Source organism: Euprymna scolopes, chromosome 19 (genome assembly GCF_053919585.1).
Source record: "Euprymna scolopes isolate OS-2025 chromosome 19, ASM5391958v1, whole genome shotgun sequence".
NCBI lineage: Eukaryota > Metazoa > Mollusca > Cephalopoda > Sepiida > Sepiolidae > Euprymna > Euprymna scolopes.
The window spans coordinates 73935370-73958433 of NC_136500.1; the positions used below are offsets into that span (position 1 = coordinate 73935370).

General features: G+C 33.0%; 1 protein-coding gene across 3 annotated transcripts in view; it reads left to right on the forward strand.

The window, feature by feature from the left end:
- Positions 1-8408: 8408 nt before the first annotated feature.
- Positions 8409-23064, forward strand: part of LOC145239749 (uncharacterized) — a 162760-nt gene continuing 148104 nt past the window's right edge. Inside the window, exon 1 of one of the 3 annotated variants that reach the window (XM_080103152.1) lies at positions 8409-9036. The gene's annotated coding sequence lies outside the window, so the exon portion shown is untranslated. The remainder of the gene's footprint in view (positions 9037-23064) is intronic. The other 2 variants (XM_080103155.1, XM_080103154.1) reach the window with 2 other exon arrangements.

Below are 23064 nucleotides of genomic sequence, written 5' to 3' on the forward strand. Positions count from 1 at the left end.
TTTTATTAATTACTATGAATGCAATGTTTTCCATTTCTAAAAGTAATTAAGATCTCTGATATTTCGAAATGAAACAAACTCTGCAATGTATTTATTACGTTTAAAAAATGTGACTGCCTAACGGACAAAGACAAAATTTCTAATTATATAAGTAAATAAATCTTAGTGACCTTGTGTTGATTTCAGAGAATGTTTATTTTTTTGTTGACAACTCATTCGCTAATATTGTATTTTATTATTCGGAAATATGATGAAAAGTATTTGAAACTTTGAAACGCCTAGGAAGAAGAAATAATAGATGAAGGGTGTACCCATTATTTAGGTTGAAGACGTAGTGTGAATAAGAGACAGTAGAAATAGCGCCCAAATGAAACAATGCCGGTGTGAGGATAAAAATATTAGTCTATAAGGATCAGTTCCCGGTGACATTGGGGTGTGTGAAAGTAGATGTTAGCATAAGAATGAAATTGCCTTCGACCTTCTCTGCAAATAAATGTGTTTGGAGAGGCTGCTTAGTCGAAAAATTAAGCAAAGAACATGAAACAGAAAATGGCCTAAGTGATTGGCGAAAGATTATCATATAAAGTGTTTTGGTTCTGAAGTTATAATAGGCATTGAAATAAGGGCAACTTGACTTTGTTTTTATTACATAGATAAATAAATATTAACATTTAAATAATTTCGATGCAAATTTATTTATCAAATATGATCGTTACAAAAATTTATTTATCAAATATAATCGTTACAAAAATTTATTTATCAAATATAATCGTTACAAAAATGTATTTATCAAATATGATCGTTACAAAAATTTATTTATCAAATATAATCGTAACAAAAATTTATTTATCAAATATAATCGTAACAAAAATTTATTTATCAAATATAATCGTTACAAAAATTTATTTATCAAATATAATCGTAACAAAAATTTATTTATCAAATATGATCGTTACAAAAATTTATTTATCAAATATGATCGTTACAAAAATTTATTTATTAAATATGATCGTTACAAAAATTTATTTATTAAATATAATCGGTACAAAAATTTATTTATCAAATATGGTCGTTACAAAAATTTATTTATCAAATATAATCGTTACAAAAAGATAAGAAATAATAAGTTAGTTTACTTTTTCACTTACAATTTAGAAATAGACCCCCAACTTGTTGAAAATCAGGTCGGACTCTCTAAAAGAACAGCACATTAGACACAAATGTTAAATTTTTGTCCAGGAAATTAAACAATATTGCCAAACGAAAAACACATATTTTAACGTAATAAGCATTAAACAGCAGAGTGACAGTGCCGCTCGTTAAACAGTGTTTGCCTAAACTTTTCTGATTATTATCGATTGAGCTTAAAATTTTTCAGATTAATTTTTTTTCTGCTAATTAAAAAAAACTTTTAATGTAATTTTAATAATCATTTCAGCGTAGATCCAGGATGTGGGAGAGAACTTGAATGCCTGCTCGAGAGAACTTGAATGCCTACTAGACACTGTCCTCGGTTGTCTCTTTGTACAAGGACAACCTGGCGTGAGGATACTTTTTCCTACAAGTAAACCCTGATTAAGTATTGAAAATCACATAGTATTTGTGCCCAAATAAAATCTTTCTGATAGTGTTAACTCACACTGGCTTATACGAGGAATGGTTCATCTTCCCCAAGTGAAGTTACTTCAAATAATAGCACTAAGATGGATACTCCACTAGACTAGATGAATTCTTGTCCTAGAATCCAGTAAGAACAAGAGACCAAAATGAAAGATATGCTATAACTTATTTAACTGGTCAACTGGGGAGAAAGAAATTAATATTCTTAACTTCTGTACGAATGCAGCATCACAGGAATAAACAAACAAAAATAAATCAGAAATAAATAAAAATCCGGCTCTGCATTTTTAAAAAATGCAAATTAAATCCATTTATTCGTGGTTCTTGCAAAGCAGCACATTTCATTATATTTCCAAAGTCCTTTCAAACCGACATGTGCTTTTTAAAAGTCTCTGCCACTGCCACCACATGCTGACACTAGCCAGCACTTTCTTGACCTTGACTTTTACACATCCATCTTGCCCAGCACTCAACTTGCTTCTCTTCTCGACCACGTGGTGTATTTTTTTTTTTTTTTTTTTACATCGGAGTCACAACTTATCAAGGCTTGGAGGCTACTCGAAGATAAGAGTTATTGAGTGCATATAGTCAATGGGATAATATTGTAGTAATTATTAGTAGTGGAAATTTGGTAAATTGGATTACTTAAGAGGACGACTCATCAAGAACTTATTCACATTGGATTTGAAGATGACCATATTGTAGCCAGTTGGAAAGCAGGGAAATGGAAGAGAGTTCCACAGGCGTGTAGTTCTAAGAAAGAGGCTTTATTCATGGAATCTATGTTTAGGTTTAGGCACAGATAAAGAGTGGGGGAAAATATTGACAGTAGTTTCAGCTAGACGGGTGTTTTTTGTGAAAGTTTAGCGAAGGCGGACCATAGATTGGAGCCCAGAGAAGCACTTGCCATGAAAATAACGATAAAGCAGAGACAGGCTCGCAACATCTCTTCTGTAAGAAAGAGGTTGCAGAGAAGAGAAAAACGCATCCCCCACTAGGCTACGAAGTCTAATTTGATCTATGTCAAAGCAGGATAAGATCTTTCTAGAATCTCCCTGCCAGATGTGGCAACAGTACTCCATCCTTGGACGCACTTGGTCAGACTTTGTCAAAACATGGAGCCTCCCAAAGATGAGAGCCATTCATTTCAATTGATGCCAGATGGGGATCAGAGCATTGATGATGTAAAGATAGAAGCTTGGTTTTAAATGCATTAAAGGTAACCGGCCACTTCTTTCACCATTGTACTGTGCTCAAGATCAGAGGAGAGTGAATCAGAGAGAATTTGATCATTTACAGCCTTTGAAGTGTTGCCATAGATGTTAGTGTTGTCAGCATAAATGTCAACAAATGATTTTAGGGTATGATTTGAGAGATCATTGATGTAGATCAGGAAGAGAGTTGAGCTTAGGATCGACTCTTGAGAGACTCCAGCATTAATACTGTGAGATTGTGATTTCTGCCTATCAGAGAGAAATGATTTAATAATCGAGAAGACATCTCCAGCTATACCGTAGTTGGAGATATTTTGAAGTAGACCTTTATGCTATACCCTATCAAAGGCCTTTGATATGTCAAGAGCAATTGCCCTAGAAAGAAAGCCTCCAGCAAGAGATTTGCTAATCCTATGAGATATAACCGTTAGCACATCTGCTGTAGATCTAGCAGAACAGAAACCATATTGCATGTCATTGAGGAGATTATTTTTGCTGAGGTGGTTAACTACTTCTCTATTTAACACAGATTCCAGCAACTTACTCATGACGCACTGGAGACTTATTTGTCTGTACTGAGAGGAAGATAACCGATCACCTGAATTCTTAAATACTGGGCGTACTGATGAAATTTTCCAGGATGTTGAGAAGCAATTTTCCTAAAGACAACGCTAAAACAGCTTTGTAAGTATGGGAGCTAGTTCTGGTTGAAGCTTTTTCAACATTATAATTGGAATGCCGTCAGGGGCAGTTGCTTTACTGGAATCAAGGTTTTTGATTAGCTTGACAACATCACACACAGATATTTGTATATCGCATTGCGTGTTTTCTGATACAGGAGGAAATACGGGGGGGTGACGGCCTTGGTCGCATAGGGTAGAATTAGCTGCAAAGTTCTTGGCAAAGAGTTTGGCTTTGTCTGACGCTGAGAGATTACCTCAGGTCCATTGATGATGGTTGGGATAGAGTACACGCTTCTGTTCAAGTCCCTATTTGTTATTTGCCAAAACTGGTGGGAACCAACCCACTGTTCAGCTACTTTGGACTTAACGGACTGAGCATACAACTCTCTTGCATTCTTTATTATTCTTTTACAGTGGTTGCTGGCAGTCTTTAAAATGGCTTTAGTCTCAGTACATCTATTACGTTCGAAGCAATGGAAAAAGTGATTTCTGTGCACAATGGCAGTAGCACATTCTGGAGAGAACCAAAGCTTTTTTTGTTTGTTTTTGGAGTGTATGAAGCGGTCTATACCTACAATTAACCATTCTGTCAGGTCTGATACGATAGCGGACACATTCTTTTTAAACATGGAACATAGAGATAGATCTGATATAAATGTACGGAAGCTATCCCAGCCAACTATAGAGTATCGATATACTGTATGATGGAGAGGTACGTCAAAGAACTTATTACATTTCATTTTTATCTTAACTGATACAACAGAGTGATCAGAAGATCCCAGTGGAGACTGAACAGAAGATGAACATTGCTCAGGGCAAGTTGTGAGAAAAAGATTTAGAAGACTTGCATACTGACCGTCCGTGTTGTGCCCATGGGTGAGTTCATGAACAATTGTGACAGAACCTCCCCTCATCATATGTCTTGTTTGAGTGGGTTAACAATTCTATATTGTGAACATTGAAGTCTCCATAGACGTGAATGTTAGCCAAAGGATGAGTAGACAGGACGTGGTCAAATTTCTCAGATATGCTCTTAAAGATAGTAACTCCGTTATTGTGGGAGGTGATAGAGGGCAAATATAACTGCCATGGTGTGAGCAAGTACAACCCGGAAGAACATATAGGGTAAATAAGGGTCTTCTCGAGAGATGTCCCTATCACATGGAAAGCCATCTTTAATGTAGGCACATATTCCATGCTCATGGCGATCGTGGGGGTCAGATTTGGAAGTTAGAGTATCCTTTAATTACAAACTCATCTAGAGGAATAGTCAGTCCAATGCCAGTTTTGCTTAGGAATAATAGGTATGATTTAGTCTCCTGCAATTGGGTTTTAACCTCTGGAAGGTTGGAACGTAGACCCCTGTTGTTGGAGGAGACATAGTAGTGCGGGTCTGTGTTGGAAGTTGGAGTTCAAGGTTATTTGTGTATTTTTTATGGAAACTTTTCATGATGGACGTTTGGAATTTGTGGAACAGCTTGACAAACTTGGTTAGAGCAGGGCAGAGAGGGAAAGTAAGAGAGAAAAAAAAATGAAGAAATATTTTTTTTGTAGCACATGAAAAGGTAAAGCCGTAACAATTACCTACTAATATGGCATTGAGAAGCCCCACCAGAAGTTACTGCATGGTCCAGAATCGATTCACCAAACGGCAATATAGTAGCGCCAGTACTTTGCACCTACTGATAGAACAGCTTCCTTAGTGGTTAATCCAAGGTTCAGGTCCCTGACTATCAGGCGGATAATATCAGCCCAGATAAAACGATTACCTCCAGCACCCTTATTAGTGACATGGCCACAACGATAGACATAGAAACAGAAAATTTCCAACATATCAGGCTACTGTTCACGCAAAAATACTGCCGACCTAGAATACAGCTTTTTCTTCTCCTTTTGTCAGAAAAAATCACTCATTGTAAATGAGGACTGCGGGACAAATTAGGAGAAGCGAGAGTTACAGGAGCTGCCGATAAGGCATCCACAATGCATTGTCTACTCTCCATTAAAAAAAAGATAATATTAAGTATTGTACTTAATACAAGTTCAATTGACATGTTTAAGGGAGAGTATGGTGATAGATTTCCCTCTCACTAACTCAAAATAAATAGAATTGTTGGATTTATTTATGATGTATTAAAACCGATTATACATTTAATAAAACAATCAAACAAAAAAATATGAATTAAAAACTGAAATTAATATAATATTAGTATTTGCATCTAATACTTTCACTAGTCAGCCATCACCTGGCTGCTGCAGATTCTCACACACGTGCTCATACACGCTCTGTTACACTAACTCAAAATGTGAGACCAAAGGAGATTTAATGGAATATTAAAATATCTCATATAGAGATCATGTGTTAGCCCTTAGCAAGGGGTTCCTTGATTTTTGCGAACTTTGATTGTAGTAAAGTTAAACAAAAAATAAAAAGAGGATCACTCCACAATGATCAGGAGATGATTATAACGGCTGTGCAGCTAATTGATAACTGATGCTTTTAAAAAAAAATGAGTGGTCTCAGCAATGACAGCAAGTGCAAGTTCTGCCACACAAAAGTAGAGAGTGTGAGCCACCTGACTATAAGGTTCTGCTAGGGGACGGCTACTATATGATGCGACACAATGGAGTCTGTAAATATCTGCACTAGACAATCTGTAAAAAGTTGAATATCGAAAGCAGCAGCAAGTCTTGCGAACATATAGCAGAAAGAACGATTGGAAATAAGTCATATATCATCCACTATGACTGCAATCCATACAGCTACGTTTTTTTTTGTTTTTTTTTTACATAGGCATCACCACTTATCAAGGCCAAGAGGCCACTCAAGGATAAGGGTTAAAGAGTATACAGTAGACATTGGACAATATAGTAATCATTAGTAATGAAAATTTGGTAAATGTGATAATTATATAGAACGGCTCATCAAGAACTTATTTACATTAGACTTGAACACAACCATATTGTAGTCAGCCGGAAAGCAGGAAAACAGAAGACAATTCCACAGGCGTGCAGTTCTAAGAAAGAAGCTTTGTTCATGGAATCTACGTTTAGGTTTAGGCACAGATAAAGAGTGGGGGGAATTATTGATAGTGTTTACAGCTAGACGAGTGTTTCTTGTGAAAGTTTGGTGAGGGGGGACCATATGCACCTAGAAAATGGAGCTATTAAACTTGACATAGTAATATGGGGTAACAAGGAGAAAGAAGCAACCTTAGTAGAAGTTAGTGTCGCCAATGGATAAGTTTTTGTGTTCTAATTTAATTTAAAGCGTTTATTTACTTTGAAAGAAAAGTGTTGTCAAGTTTTATCTAGAATTTATAAAAAAAACGGTGGTTCTGTTATAGCCATTTGGATCCTCAATAATTGCTCAAAACACTTTCGCACGATTGGAAATTTATTGGGTGGGTTTCTACAAGTATTTTTTTAATATTCAATTTTTGAGTTATTATTGAGGATCCAAATGGCTATAACAAACATACCGTTTTTTTTTTTATTCTAACTCAATAGACTTGACACTACTTTTGTTTCAAAGTCAATAAATGCTATGGGATCAGTTAGAACATGAAAAACTTGCCCAGATAGGTAGAAGAGTAACTTATCTTGCTTTTGGTAGCATTTATTTGTTGTATATATATATATTTGCACCCCCTTTTTGTTCTGCTGGCTATTAATAAAAATGCCTGATGATTGCTACTGTAGAGAACCAATTGTAGATGTGCACTGATAAAAAAAAATGCATAAACAAATAAAAATGCCAGTCTACACCAGGTGTCTCCAAAATTTTCGAATGAGGAGGAGTTGCATATTGCTAGCTTTTTAGAGCTATGCGGACCAAAAGAAAAAAAAATGATCAGAACATGTTTTTTCTGTTTTGCTTATAAACTTTGCTTTTTACTGAAACTGGTTCTCCAAAACCTCATTCTTTTAATCATTTTCTGAAGAAAAAGGGAAACCACCACACTATTTTCACACATTTCCATTCCACCCCCCCCCCCTGAATATTTTTACGTCCGTAAGAGTTCCACAGGTCGGATTAAAGATTTTAATGGGCCGGATGTGGCCCGCAGGCAGTAGTTTGGAGACCCTTGATCGAGGAGGATCATTTCTTTTCTGCTAAAGGACTGAACAGGTACTACACTTTCAATTATTTATTTGCAAAAATGAAACAAGTACAATTTTATAAATTAGGCTCAAGGCCATCAAAAGTGTGAGGATGAAGAGAGGGAGTCAATGGTCATCCTCTGTCTATCCTTCTCTTAACGAGATATACATTCAAACCACGGCCATCTTTAATTAGTTCTGACAAAATCGTTCAAGGATTGCTCTTTATCACCATCTAGGCGTAACAAAGTGTAGTATCTGTTCTGATACTACATTTCACGTTTTCTGTTCTCGGTCAGTGGAGGAGAAATCCTTCCAGACTGAGACAATTTTTATTTTTGTTCCTATCCAGTGTGCCCCTTTTTGGGGAGCTGGATTAAAAACCGACCTTGTGTCCGACTCTGCCCTCGTAAGGAGGCAAGTAAATAGGAACTTTCACTTCAGCAATCATCAAAATACCAGATATTACGCTTTAATCCTAGTCTGGGGGTCGAGCAATCGAGCATAGCAGTGTGAGTTTTATATGTTCCTTTCTCGGAAAAAAAAAGATGAAAATCATGGCATTTATTAAGTATCCGCTTTCGTTTTGTACGTCAGCTGTATGTCTGTGTGCTTTATTTTACCAAGCTGTAACAATGACCAAAAATAAAGCCACTGCAATAAATAATTCCGTAGTGTGCTGTTTGACATTGTTGCTCGCTAGGTTTCCTTTCTTTCCTTTTCTCTCAAAAATCAATCAATCATTTATAATACGGGCCAAAAAAAATATATGTTAGGACGACGGAGTTTTTTTTTTTTTTTTTTTAATACATATCTATATAGCGGGTGGTTTTTTTTATAGCCTTTCTCTCTCTCGGGTCACGTGAAACCTCGCTAGCTTGCAAACCATTCAATTTTTTTTTTGTTTGTGTGTGCGCGCGTCGAGAAAGAGAGAGAGACGGAGCAAACCCGAAAGCCGATTTTACTGGCTGCTTGGTCCTTCATTTTTTTTTTTTTTTTCTTTCTCTAAGTGGGGGGGAAGCAAGAAAAAGAAAAGAAAAGAAAAGTAAACATTAAACAATTACGAGGAACGAAACCGGCCCAAACCAAGTAGTACTTTACAAGTATTTGTTTAAAAAAAATAAAAAAATAAAAACACGCCGACAACTCGTATCGAAAACAATATTGGATTTTACCTGACAGGAAAGGACAATTACACTTACTACAACCTCTGGACAGTTCAAAATGAACTAAAACGATGGCTTAATTTTTACATATTGAGTTTTGCAAATCAATATTTACCTATACCACTGGGTGTGAGTAAAGTGGAGTGTTAGTAAGTTAAGTTGGTTGTGACTTAAAGAAACCGATAAAGGATTAATATTTTGTTCTAATCCAGAATCAAAAGAAACTTATGAAATGGATTTTATCTTAAAGTAAGTATATTTATTAGTTTTGGGTTTTGTTAACCTACCTATGTAAATGTTACTTTTTTTTTTTTTTATTGGAGGGGAGCGACGAGCGTTGTTTTGTTGGTACGTACGCAGAGAAGATACCGTACTGAAATAATGTTGTTTAGAAATCCAGTCTTAACATGAATGTTTTGTAACTATTCTGTACGTTCACCTAACAATTTAATAAAAATACCGTATAACTTGAAAATACTATCAAAATATGGCACGGTACATTTTTTGATTTATACAATTTACGGGCTATGATATTAAAAATAAAATTTTATATCTTTTTCTTTATTAAATTAAGTGAAACGAAACGTACAGAATAGTTTTGGTAAATTTTTATGAACTACCTCAAAATTATGCGCGCATGCGCATACAACAATGGCTACCACTTATAACATAAGGAATTACATTGCTTGGTACTCATGATCCGTGCTGAAATAACGTTATTTAAAAAGCCATTCTTAACATGGGAGGGGGTGTTTTGTACCTATTCTGTACAATTACATTACCTTACAATTGAATAAAATAAATAAATAAAAACTTTAATTAAACGTGGAAATACGATTTAAAAAAAAAAAAAAAAAAAAAATAGCGCGGATCACTCTCTGCATTAGCACCCATTGCTTAATATCCGGAGAACTTGTTTGCGGAAAATTTAAATGTGACCCGAAAACCGCTTATAGGCGTCATATTTAAGGTGGAAAGTAAGTAAAAATTTATTAACAAAGCTGTCCCTTCTCCATGTCAAAATAGCTTTCCTAAATGTTATTTTAGCTTGGTTCATAAACTGCACTAGTACCTATTTATTTACTCGCATGTCTACCAATATGTTATATGCTACAGTGCTGCTACACGGTCCAGTTTAAAATGGAGAGTTCAGCTATTCCCCCCCCCCCCCCAAAAAAAAAAATATGTGGTCATACAAGACGAGGTATAGAAAAATAGCCCATGTTCGGATCGGTCGCATCTGCATTTCCTAATGTTGGCAATATTTAACTACTCTTCGTACGGAGACTGGATGTGACACTATATGTTTAGTGTGAGAGAACTAACTCCACACACGCACAAAAAAAAAAAAAAAAAACTCTGGATAGTTTCAAAATTTGTCATAACTTTTTCTTGACGTTTGTAAATCATTTGACGCCGGCAAAAAAAAAAAAAAAAAAAAAAATTCACTGGTTGTCCAACCTCCAAAAAGGTGTTTAGGGTTTGTATTACCGTCGTACACATAGATTCGAAAAAGTTGTCAAAACAAATATATAACAAATAAATGTTATCAAAGGCAAGATAAATTACTTTTCTACCAAACTGGATATAATTTTCGTGTTTTTATTCAATTTAACATGTTTATTCAGCTCGAAAAGCATAGTGTTTACCGATGTATTGGAAAATTCCAAATGGCGGCCGACTCTCTTTAACACGGTAAGTTTGGGAAAAGGTGTTATAAATAATAAACTAGAGAAAATACTATGAAAAAACCACCGAATATATGTCAAGTTATGTCACGGTAACATATATTGAGCGAATTTCTAACAGTATTTTGTCTAGTTTATTTATTACACCTTTTTCCGAACTTACCGTGTTAAAGAGAGAGTCGGCCGCCATTTTGAATTTTCCAATACATCGGTAAACACTGTATACTTTTCGAGCTGAATAAACATGTTAAATTGAATAAAAACACGAAAATTATATCCAGTTTGGTAGAAAAAATAATTTATCTTGCCTTTGATAACATTTATTTGTTATATATTTGTTTTTTGTTTTTTGTTTTTTTTTGTTTTTTGACAACTTTTTCGAATCTGTGTACAGTATACAAACCCCTGAACTTCAGGGGTTTGTATACTGTACAGGGGCCCTGAAGGGTAAGTCTTCGGGTGCAACCCCCTTCCCCAGTGCACTTACACCAAAATCATATTTCATAATTGTATGAATAAAATGTTTATATGATTCGGTTTTGGAGTTTGAAAAGTGTTCTCAAAACACCAATGCATTAAATTTCGTTTTAAGGTGATAATGCACTTACTGATCCGCGCTATTTTTTTTTTTTTTTATCGTATTTCCAAGTTTAATTAAAGGTTTGATATGTTTTTGTTTTTTATTCAATTGTAAGGTACCCTACAAAACACCCTCCCCTCTCCATGTTAAGAATGCCTTTTTAAATGTTATTTCGGCACGGATCAATAAGTGCACTGCAGACCCATGTTAATCTTGTAAATTTTATTCAAGGCAACTAAAGTTTGTTAGTGAATAATAAACATTGTTTACTAAACATTAAAATACGTGTACATTTGTTACCGTGCTGAAATATTATTTAGAAAGCCATTCTTAACATGATTTTGTAATTCTGTACAGTGTACTTTCACCCAACAATTTAATAAAGATATTATAAAACTTGAATTTAACTGGAAAATACTATCTTTTGAAAAATAGCACGGTAACATAAGTGCATAAGTACCATTTTAATACTTAGAAAACTTGCTTAATTCGGTAATTAATTCCTCGTATTTATTTCATGGCTCGTAACTAAGTTTTTGCTTATTTTTTATAACCAATATTAAAAATAAAACGTTGCGTGATGTCGGCGTGAATTTTATTTACTAAAAATAAATTGCAAAACTTAAACTTTTTTTTTTTTTAACAGAAGTAGCATAAGCGTAAATATACAAATAAATGGGTACTTATGCATTTACGCGCTGAAATGTTATTTTGAAAGCCATTCTTAACATGGGGAGTGTTTTGTAACTTCTGTATTTCCATCAAACAATTTAAAAGATATCATGAAACTTGAATTTAGCTTAGGCTACTATCTTTAAAATAGCACAGTAAGTTATTGTCAGTAATATAAGTACTTAAGCACCATAAATGTTACCAAAGGAATGTTACTCTTCTACCTACATACGTAAGTTTGTTTTTAACTTCTCATGCCTTAATTTATTTTGAAAGAAAAATAGTGTCAAGTTGGAATTACAACAACAAAAAATGGAAGTTTCATAGCCATATCGACCCTCGATAATTGCTCAAAAATAAACAAAATACTGATAGAAACTCGTCCAATGTCACCAATCGTGCGAAGATCATAAGATGTAATATTTTACAAGTATTTGTTTGATTTTCAATTTTGAGCGATTATTGATCGTCGATATGGATTCAATGGGAGCGCCATACTTTTCAAAGTAAATGAACGCTTTAAAATAAGTTACAACACAAAAACTTATCCAGGTTTGTAGAAAAGTAATTTAGCTTGCTTTGATAACCTTAATTATGTTTCTTTACCACTTTTTCGTTTTGTCTATACTGCAAAATTCCGATAAGATTTTATTTTAGTGAATTGGGGCAGGGGCACAGTATTCGTACACATTTACCTTTTTAGAGTTTTATAAGTTTGGTTGAATAAATAATTTAACAAAATGATATTGTAATAAGTAACTTTCAAAATCATTAAAACATAATTTAATTATACTTTTTTTGTGTGCAGAAATGAAAGAAAAATAAGGGGCATTTGTGTTTATTTTACATGTCTTCGCATATAAACGTCGGAATTAATTTTCTTTTCATTGTAGAGATCTCGACATGAAATGTACGCGTCTTTGTTGTCGTTTGTTTGGGTTTTTTTTTGGGGGGGGGGGGCTCTGAAACTTCCATATTTCGTCCCAGGCATTCCCGCCATTTTTAAGAATGTTTTGTTTATCGAGTAGTCACTTAGCCGAAACGTAGGGATACATACGTAGGAAAGGGGTTCTTACCGTCTATGAAATTCCCCCGACCCTACTCCAGTAAAAAATAAAGTGGGTAAAGTTACTAGACCAAGACCACGGCGTGAATTTATTGTGAGTAAAAAAATTTAAAAAAAATTTACGACTTGGCCCAGCAGCGTATTATAAACATCCCAACCTCCCCATGTTAAGAACGGCTTTCGAGGTTGGGTGTTTATTCCGAAAGTCGTTCTTAACATGGGGAGATCGGGGTGTTTATAATACGCTGGGGGCACGTCGTAAAAATTTACCAAAAATTGTGTAGGCTTTAATGTTTTGGGTTTGTATTACTGTACACATAGATTCGAAAAAGTTGTCAAAAAACAAATATATAACAAATAAATATTAAAGGCAAGAAAAGTTACTTTCCTACCTAACCGGATGAGTTTTTAGTGCTTTTATTTAATGTAACATGTTTATTCAGCTAAAAAAAAAAAAAAGTGTTTACTGATGTGTTGGAAAATTAAAAATGGCGCCGGACTCTCTGTTGAACACAGTAAATTTGAGAAAATGTGTACAAAATACTGTCAAAAAAAATACCGAATATGTCTGCCGATGTCGCCGTAACATTGAGCGAATTTCTAACAGTATTTTGTGTAGTTTTTTTATTTTTAACTAATTTTCCCAAACTTACCGTTTTGTTTTTTTTGTTTTTTTTAATATTATGAGGAAATTTTTCCAGTTAAAGTGTATTTCTCAATAGATTTTATGTCAACATTAAGTTTTCTGATATGGCCCAAATCAGACGGTCATTTTGGGATGACTTTTTTTTTTTTATATAATTCACATAAAACTATATATATAGCTTGTGTAAGTACAAATTCCGTACAACGATAAACACAAGTCAAAGTAATTTTCCATTTTCAAGAATTGTTATGGTACAGTCGCCTTATAAAAGCCAATTAAAAAAAAAAAAAAAAAAAAAAAAAAAAAACGGATACGGCATTACTATGAAGTTTTAATTTTTTTAAAACGCACTTTTTTAAAAATTTTCTTGTAAAGCGGTGAATTCAAAGAAATATAGCTCTAGTATATTGCACTATTGAGCTATCTAAAAAAAAAAAAATCCGCAAAAATGTTATTTAATAAACTGGGTATAGTAATATTTTCTGTAAACTAATGATTATTTTATGTTAACGGTAAATTGCTGACGACTTATTGCAGTTAGCATTCTCGTCTGAGTAATTTTATACCACCTTTACTTTCCCTACAACGGCAACTGAAGCAAGCTTGTTTTATTGTCAAATTTGTTGAATTAGAAAAAGTTTGCTGCCACATTAGGTTAGAAAATTCAATTTTACCGTTCAATTAATAATTTAATGATCAAATCATAACTTTCTATATAATATTCATTCAAAAATAAAAATTATCATAAAAAGCGAAATGAAAGTAATAAAAGTGACTAATGAAACGGAACGAAACGTTTTTCTTAATGTTTAGCTCGCATTAACCACGTGTTAACCTAGTTATATATACATTTTTTTTTTTTTTTTACCTCGTTTCATATTGTAGGTTTGAAGTTTTGTACTTAATGATGTTTGGACTTAGATTACCACTTACCAGGTCTCTCCAACGCGCGCCACAGATTTAACCCCCGCTGTATGTAACACGATGTAACTGTATTATCATCCTGACCTTTTTACCACTTAAAAGAAGCTTTAAATAAACTGATAATTTTTTTTTTTTTTTTTTTTTAAACAACACAAAAAAAAATAATGAAAATGTGAGACAAATTGTTTACATTATCGACGCTTTAAAACTACGTTTATATGTAGTGCGTGGTGTTTTTGAAGCCGTAAACATACCCATGTTTTAAATATCTAGCAAAAATCAAATAAGTCATATTTTTCTGAAATTTTCGATATTCATTTTTTTTTTTTTTTTTTTTTTTTGCATGGAGGCCACCCACCACCACCACTAATCAAGACCCGGAAGCCACTCGGGGATAAGGATTATTGCGTGTACAGTAATCAATGGCATAGTGTCGTAGTAACCGTTAGTATTGTCTTAAGGGGGCCTGGGGGCGGTTCATCAGAAATTTATGTTGGACTTGAAGACATCCAAGTTGTAGTCAGGTGGGAAACAGGCAAGCAAGCAGTGTTGTTCCACTAGGTGTATCAGAAATTTGGAGGGATTTGACCCCCTTAACAGAAAACTGCGAATAAAATATAAAAACTCGTAATTTCTCTTTAAAGTGGGTTGTTTATTTTCTGTATGGAATATATACTTCCAAAATAAACTATTAAAGTTATTTAAAGAAATAATAGAAATATTTTTTTTTTTTATTTTTAAAGTGTTTAGAAAATGCCGGCGCGCCTTCATGCAGCCATTTTTTTTTTTTTTTTTTTTTTTTTTTTTTTTTTTTTACGTAATGAACTCAATTGAATTTTACGAGTTAAATATTTTTCAATTTTTAAACTTTAAAAATCAATCAATTTTTCTATTGGTTCAATTTTTACGATATTTTCAGGGTCAGTGTGAAATTTTAGGCTCTTTCCAATAAATCAAATATAATTTAGACAAACTTTTTTTTTTTTTTTTTTTTAAATCCCCCACCCCATTTTCAAATGTCTATTAAAATTTTAATGTATCCAAAGAAAAAAGAAAATATTCTAATTTAAAACAACAAAAAAGTTTTTTGGAAATTTACCTGTGAAGTCCAAAGTGTAAAACCTTTTTTTTTTTTTTTTTTTTTTTTATGAAAGCTCATGTTATGCTTATATCGTCAAGTAAATACCGGACGCTGACGGCAAAATTTTCTATTTCATTCAATTTTTTTTTTTTTTCAAATATCTAAACTCAGTCGATAAAGAAGTATTAAAATATATCAATCAAAAATTCGTATTTCGTTAAGAATTAAAAAAAAAAAAAAAAAAAAAAAAAAAAATCGGTGAACTAGAATTTTTGTTTTAGGGGAAAAACTTATAAGCGAATGTGTTTCTTTTTAACTACGGAGGACGAAAAATACTAATTCTGGTTAATACACGTAATAAGATATTTATGTCCCTTTGACGAATCTATATTTGATAAATTTCATAGTAGCAGGAGGAGCTCTTTTAAGCTTGGCGCAAAATACGTTATGAAAATGCGATTTTCTACGAACCTCGCTTTAAAAAATGCTTTTATTTAAAAAAAAATACATGAAATTTAAAATATAAATAAGGATAAATTCTAAACAATGAAGAATGGAACTAAACATTCAATAGTATTTTTTTATAGGTAAGTGATTTTTTGGAATTTATATCTTTTTTTTTTTTTTTTTTAATCGACGAAAGTTAAATTTCGTTTATTTTCTTCAAATCTTTTTAAAGAAAACCGATTTAAAAAAAAAAAACAAATATTGCGTAATTTGCTATTAAACCTATTGGTCTTTGCTCCTATAATTGAAAAAAAAAATTAGGGTTTGATTTACATTTTTCAAGTAGTTATAAGCTTCAAAAAGATAGTAAGTTGAATTATTAGTTCTTATCACGTCATTTTTTAATGGCCGCTTCTGATAAACCTTGTGTTCCACAGCATGCAGTTTTAAGAAAGAAGCTTTGTTCATGGAATCTGTTTTGATTTGGGCACAGATAAAGTGGAGAAAATTATTAACAGTGGTTTCAGCTAGACAGGTGTTTATCGTGAAAGATTGGCAAGTGGGGGGGGCAGAGATTGTAGCTCAGACGAGCACTTCCCATAGAAATAACGATAAAACAAAGACAAGCTCGCAACGTCTCTTCTGTGGTAGCGGTTGCAGGGAAGAGAAAAGGGCATCCCCCACTAAGCCACAAAGTCTATTTTGTACTCTGCCAAGGCAGGATAGGCTGTTTTTAGCAGCTCTTGCCCTGATGTGGCAGCAGTACTCCATCCTTGGACGTTCTTGGCTTTTCTATAGATAGAGAATTGCATCAGTTGTGAGATATCTTCTGGAGCGGTAGAAGGATCCCACCATTTCCCCAGCGACCTTGGCAACAAACTTTGATGTACATGTTCCATTTCAGATCAGGAGTAAAGGTCAACCCCAGAAGCTTGTCAAAACATGGAGCCTCCCCAACACGAGAGCCATCCATTTCAAGTGATGCCAGATGGCATGATGTAAAGATAGGAGCTTGGTTTTGGAGGCATTAAAAATAACTAGCCACCTCTTCCCCCCACTGTACTACGTGCTCAAGATCAGAGGAGAGAGAATCAGAACTTTGTCATTTACAGCCTTTGATGTGTTGCCATAGATAGTCGTGTCATCAGCATAGATGTCAACGAATGATTTAAATGTGTTCTGGGAGATCATTGATGTAAGATCATGAAGAGAGTTGGGTCCAGGATGGCCCCCCTGGGGGACGCCAGCATTAATACTCTGGGCCTCTGATTTCTGCCCATCAATCACTATTATTGAGTTTATCAGAGAGAAATGATTTAATAATTGAGAAAACATTTCCAGTTATACCGTAGCTGGAAATCTTGTGAAGTAGGCCTTTATGCCATACCTTATCGAAGGCCTTTGATATGTCAAGAGCAATTACCCTAGAAAGTCTTTGAGAGATTCACTAATCCTATGAGATATTACCGTTAGTATTCTAGCAGGACGGAAACCATCTTGACAAGGTATTAAATAAACTTACATAATAATTAGGTTTCGTTAGATTTATTAGAGGAAATATTTCTTTAAGTGTTCTACCCCCCCCCGCCGTATTTCATGTTATGAAAACTAAACAAAAATGTAGGTCGATAAAAATTTCAACATTTTTTTTAAAGCTGAAAAGATTAAATAATTAAAAAATGTATACATTTTTATATATATTTTAAATCTCGTTATTTCTTTTGCTTACCTTAAAGTTGTAAATAAAATTGGACATAAAATCAATATCATGTTAAAAAAAAAATAAACCTTTTTTTCCTGATAAGTTTTCTCAGTAATATAATTATTTGAATTACAAAAAAAACAAAATGAATTCTAAAAAAATAATTATTTTTAAAAAGCTTTAAATGATGATAAATTAAAATATTCCGCTATAGGAAGTTTAAACAAAGTTTTTTTGTTTGTTTTTTGTAACAGGTTTCCAATATTAAAAATATTCATATTGTAGAATATGTGACTCTTGAGATAATAAAAATTGCAAATACAAAATCGACCTAAAAAATTTACTTTGATTTATTTAAAATGATAGGTGATCTTTATTTTCTGGCGCTTTTTTCCAAAAAGTATGGAGGCCTGTAAGCAACATTATCTTTGGATACATAATTGTCAACAGAAGACATTAAAATTAATTTTATTAACTCTCGTCAGTGTAGTTCGTTAATAAAATCTTTGTTTTACAATGTAAGTATGAAAATCCGATAGCAAAAATGTTACTTCCATTAATACTTAGTGCCAATGCCCATCCATAGAAATTGGCTCAGAAAATAGTAAACACGTGAAATGATGACGTTGCTGACGTTTTACTAATGATAGAATTTTTTTTTTTTTTTTTTTTTTTTTTGTAATTTTTTTATATTATGCTGATTATTTTATGTTAATGATTATTTTAATGCTGATTAATATTTACATAAAGATCATGGTCATAAAATCAATAAAAGTTTCTGACAAAACTGAATTTTCTTCATTTTTTTTTTTTTTTTTTTATATAATGCAATTCAGATTTTATAGAAAGTGATATAATAAAAGAATTTTGAAAGGTGTTAAGTATTAATTAGATTATAACAAAACATGTGATCTCAATGGTGAACAAATTTTTCTCGATTAATTGCTTTCAAAAATATGAATAAATTTACGAAAAGGGCCATTTTTTTGTTTATGATTTTTTTTTTTTTTTTTTTTTTCGATGAAAACATTCTTGGCACGTTGAGTTTTATGCAAATTCTGGTTGTGAAGTCAAAATATTTTTCTAGAAATCAAACTGTTTTAGAATGACTTTCATACTTATACAACACAGATTTTGATACAGAAAAAAGTGATGTAATAACGAATTCTAAAAAGTGATATTTAATTAGGTTATAGTATCAAAAGAATAAACATTTGATGCTGATGGTAAAGTTTCTTTGACATGGTAGTGATATCCACAAGAACTCAGTGATCATTGCGATACATTTCAAAATGGAAAATAAATCTGCTTTACTGGAACATTTTTTTATAATAACCAACTTTAAAGTTTAAATTTTTCTTTCAAAATCTTTCTAAAATATTTGATGCATTTTTCATCTAATTTTTTGAAAGTTTATAAGATTTTCTTGATTCGGTTATTAGATCAACTTTTTAATCTTTCAAATACAATCAAAGTAGTCAGAAACCTACAAAAAAAATTATAAATCTGCTTTCAAAGCTGTCCCCCTATCTATATTCCACCATTTTTTTTTTTTTTTTTTTTTTTTTTTTTTTTGCCCGTACCCAGTATAAGAAAAATATTAACCTAGGAGATAAATGCATACATAATTAGTTTAAAATATTAAATCTGTTTTTTTTGTTTTGTTTTTTAAATGAATATAATATTAGTGTAGATATTAAAATCTAACAAATCGATAGCAAAAAGACGTTATTTCCATTACTCATAGTTAGTGCTTTTGGCCATCCGTCAAATTAACACAGAAAATGACGTCGCTGATTTTGTACAAAAAAAATGAGGACCCTAACTATCAAATAGCTTTATTCTTTAGAGTCGGGTTTTATTTTATTTTTATTTTTTTAATATATATCTACATTTGACCTATATTATCGTGATAGATTAATCTGTTCATTTTTATTAAAATGATTCAACTCAGTTGTTGAACTAGGATTATGCTTTTAGAACAAAAATAAAACTTAAGTGAAATCGGAAAGTCATGATCTTTTTTTTTTTTTTTTTTTTTTTTTTAGCCGCGAGCAGGACACGTTCTTGGCTAATTCAAAAACAATTATAGTCTCTTAGAGGCTTATTTCACTATTTACCCTACTGACTTGTGAATCCGAGACTGCGAACACATTTGAAATTAGCGACAGTGAAAAGTTATAAAATGAAGCTAATCTGAAATTAAGCCGTTATATTCCAACCCATTTACCGGTTTACAAAAAGGCGATAAAACATTTGTTTTATTTTAATCGTTAACTAAACCTGTCTGTAAAGTTAATGGGCTTGTTTAAATAATCTGCTGATCCCCTTCATCCTCCAAGACCAATGTGTATTTATGTTGTGTGTATATTGATGTAAATATTATATGAGAATCATCAGAATAGATAAGGTCACCATTTTTATACACACACGATATATTAAAGATCAAGCAAACAAAATAAACACCATGAATAAATATTTGGGAGATATAAAGAACTTGAAACATAATACTTTTTACAAAATTACCAGATTCGGCATTAAATAACTTGAAGAGGGTTGCTATGCCATAAAACAAAACGGCCAAACAACCATATTAAAGATTAATGTATTTCCCATCTTACTGTTGAGTTTCAAGACTAAAGCCAATAAGCATCTCCAGTCTTTTCGATAATCATCTTTTATTCTTGTTAGCTCCTTATATCAAGTGGCTTCATGCCTTGTCTAAATTTCTCGAGCGACATTTAGTGTCCTAGAGTCTGATTCGTATAGTAGGATGGAGTTGATTGATGTCTAAAGACTTTGTTTTATCTCTTTCTTGATTTAAGCATTAAACAACCGAAAATGTTTTTCTAAACTACCGATTGCCATGACAAACAACACCCTACCTGAGAGCTTTATCTTTCAAACTCCCCTGCCTTACATTCACAGGTAACATGAATTAGAACAAATACATTGAAAACATTACCAGGGCTACTGCAGGAAGTTGGCTCTCTCTACCGTGCTAGAAAATTATTCCCACCAGAGAGTATCCTATATGTTTATAAAGCCACAATATGCCCATGCATGGAGTATTATGGTCACATCTGGGCTGGTGTATCTATCACCAGCCTCTCGCTCTTAGACAGGGTTCCAAAATGATTCTACAATTAAATAGGTTTCACACTATCAACCAAGCTCCAACCTCTGTCCCATCACAACAATGTTGCATTCCTGTGCCTGTTTTACAAGTACTTTAGTGGAATGTGCGCTGATGAACTCCTGGCACTTATGCCTTGTTGACATGCATATTTCTAACTAACTTGACAAACAGCAAAACTTCACCTGTTTATTGTTGAGGTCTGTCTGTAGATGCTGAAAAACCTAAATTTCTTTCCTCTGACTGCTGTATTTTGGAATTCCCTCGCCGTTTCCTACTTCCCCCAACTGTACCAACCTGCAAAAGTGTAAATGTAATGTGAACAGAAATCTCTCTGCTCAACTCCTCATAGTCTCCTGTTTGACTCGACCCCAAATAATGGCCCCTTAAGTTCCAAGTAGCAAATATGTCTTGTATGGGATGAAAAGGAGTTAAAAAGAAAAAATAATTTTTACACATACTATAGAAAATAATCATTTAATTACAAAACCAAATCCAATGCATTTGGTACTTCCTAATTAAGTCGGCAATATTTTTTGATCCTTCAAAATTTGAAAAGAATTTTGATAAATTAAAATGAGTTTGGAAATATCTAAACTGTCAAATGTGATATTCTGAATATCTATTGTAGTATTTTTTTAACCGTTTAAACTTTTAATACCCCATTACTATTTTATTTAATGTATTCAGCACTTCACCCATTAAATTTTAAATGTAATGTGAATAGGTATCTCTTAACTCCCTAAATATTGCCGCCATCTCTCCACTGCAGATACGGTTCAAAATAGTAGCCCCTTACGTCCCAGTGGCAATATACCTTGTTCGGGGTGAATAAGAGTAAAAAAAATGGGAAGGAGGATCGGTTTCCGGTTAATTTAAACACCGGAAAGTATATTTTATTTATCTTATCTCCAGGTCGTTAGACACTAGGTTAGTGCCATTTTAAAAATCTAATGCACTAGGATAACCACATTCGGTTCTAAAACTAACATTTTACATGTTCTCTCTGTTTTTTATCATTTAATTACAAAATGAAATCCAATACAATGCATTTGCTTCTTGCCAAGTCGGTCACACCTCGTGACCCTTAAAAATTAAAAAAAAAAAAAAAAAAAAAAAAATTGGATTAAAAAGATAAGTTTTGAAAGCTCATGTATATCTAAACTGTTAAATGTGATCTTCTGAGCATTTATTCTAGTATTTTAAGACTTTTAATGTTCCATCACTATTTAGACTGAGTGAAAAGGGGGGAAAAAAGTTTTAAAAACAAAAAAAATCCTCCATTATTTTTCTTGTATTACATTAATTGTTGCTTTTTTAAAACTCTTTAAGTGCGTATGACGACACACATGCGCACCCGGTCTTGATATTAAGTTTCGGATATTCTCCTCTGATATTCTGACTTTTTTTCTGGGACGAGAAAATCTCCTGAGTGCATGTTATAAAATCGGGATGGGGTGGGGGTTCTTCATGACGATATTTCCTGTTTTTGGTTGGTGAAATGTTACCAAGTTTCACAAGGTCAACCTAAAATCCCGGTTCAATTCATGAAGGGTGCACTTATTCTTACAAGCCCTCAAGATTTTAATCTAATTTTGTGTGTACGTCGACGTGGAGAGAGAAAAGCAGTGTGGGGTTCCTATTTACAATGCCTCTCTACGGAACAGTTAGACACCAGGGTCTTTTTTTTTTTTTTAAGGTGGAGAAAAGGAACAAAAATAAAAATTGTCTGTCGTGAAGCAGTATGGAGTTGGCAATTTTTACAATATTTTTTTAATTCTTCACCAACGTCAGAAAACAAATTTAATTATATTTACATTTCTTGCAGGAATGAAAAAAAAAAAAAAAAAACTTTTTGTGTAGCTTACTTGTCATAGTAATTTTTATATTACTACTAGTCTCTACTTATTGAGCACTGTTGGAATAAATACTGAAATATTATTTTATATGCATGTTGTATTGCAACTTCCTGTCGTTGTTTACTGTTTATGCGCGCTGATTTAGCATTTATAGGTACTAAATTTCACTCAGTTCTTGTAATTATCGATGTAAAATGCAAGGGCGATTTTTGTGACTTTATTTTTACAAAGGAGTCCTCACTTAGAGGCTACTCGAGGATAAGGGTTAATGAGTGTACAGTAGTCAATGGGACACTATCAGTGTAATTGTTAGTAGTGGAAATTTGGTAAATTGGATTATTTAAGGGGATGGCTCGTCAAGAATATGTTTGCATAGGACTTGAATATGACCAAATTGTAGTCAGCTGAAAAGGAGACAAATGGAAGAGTTCGGCAGGTGTGCAGGTTTAAGAAACAAACTTTGTTCATGGAATCTG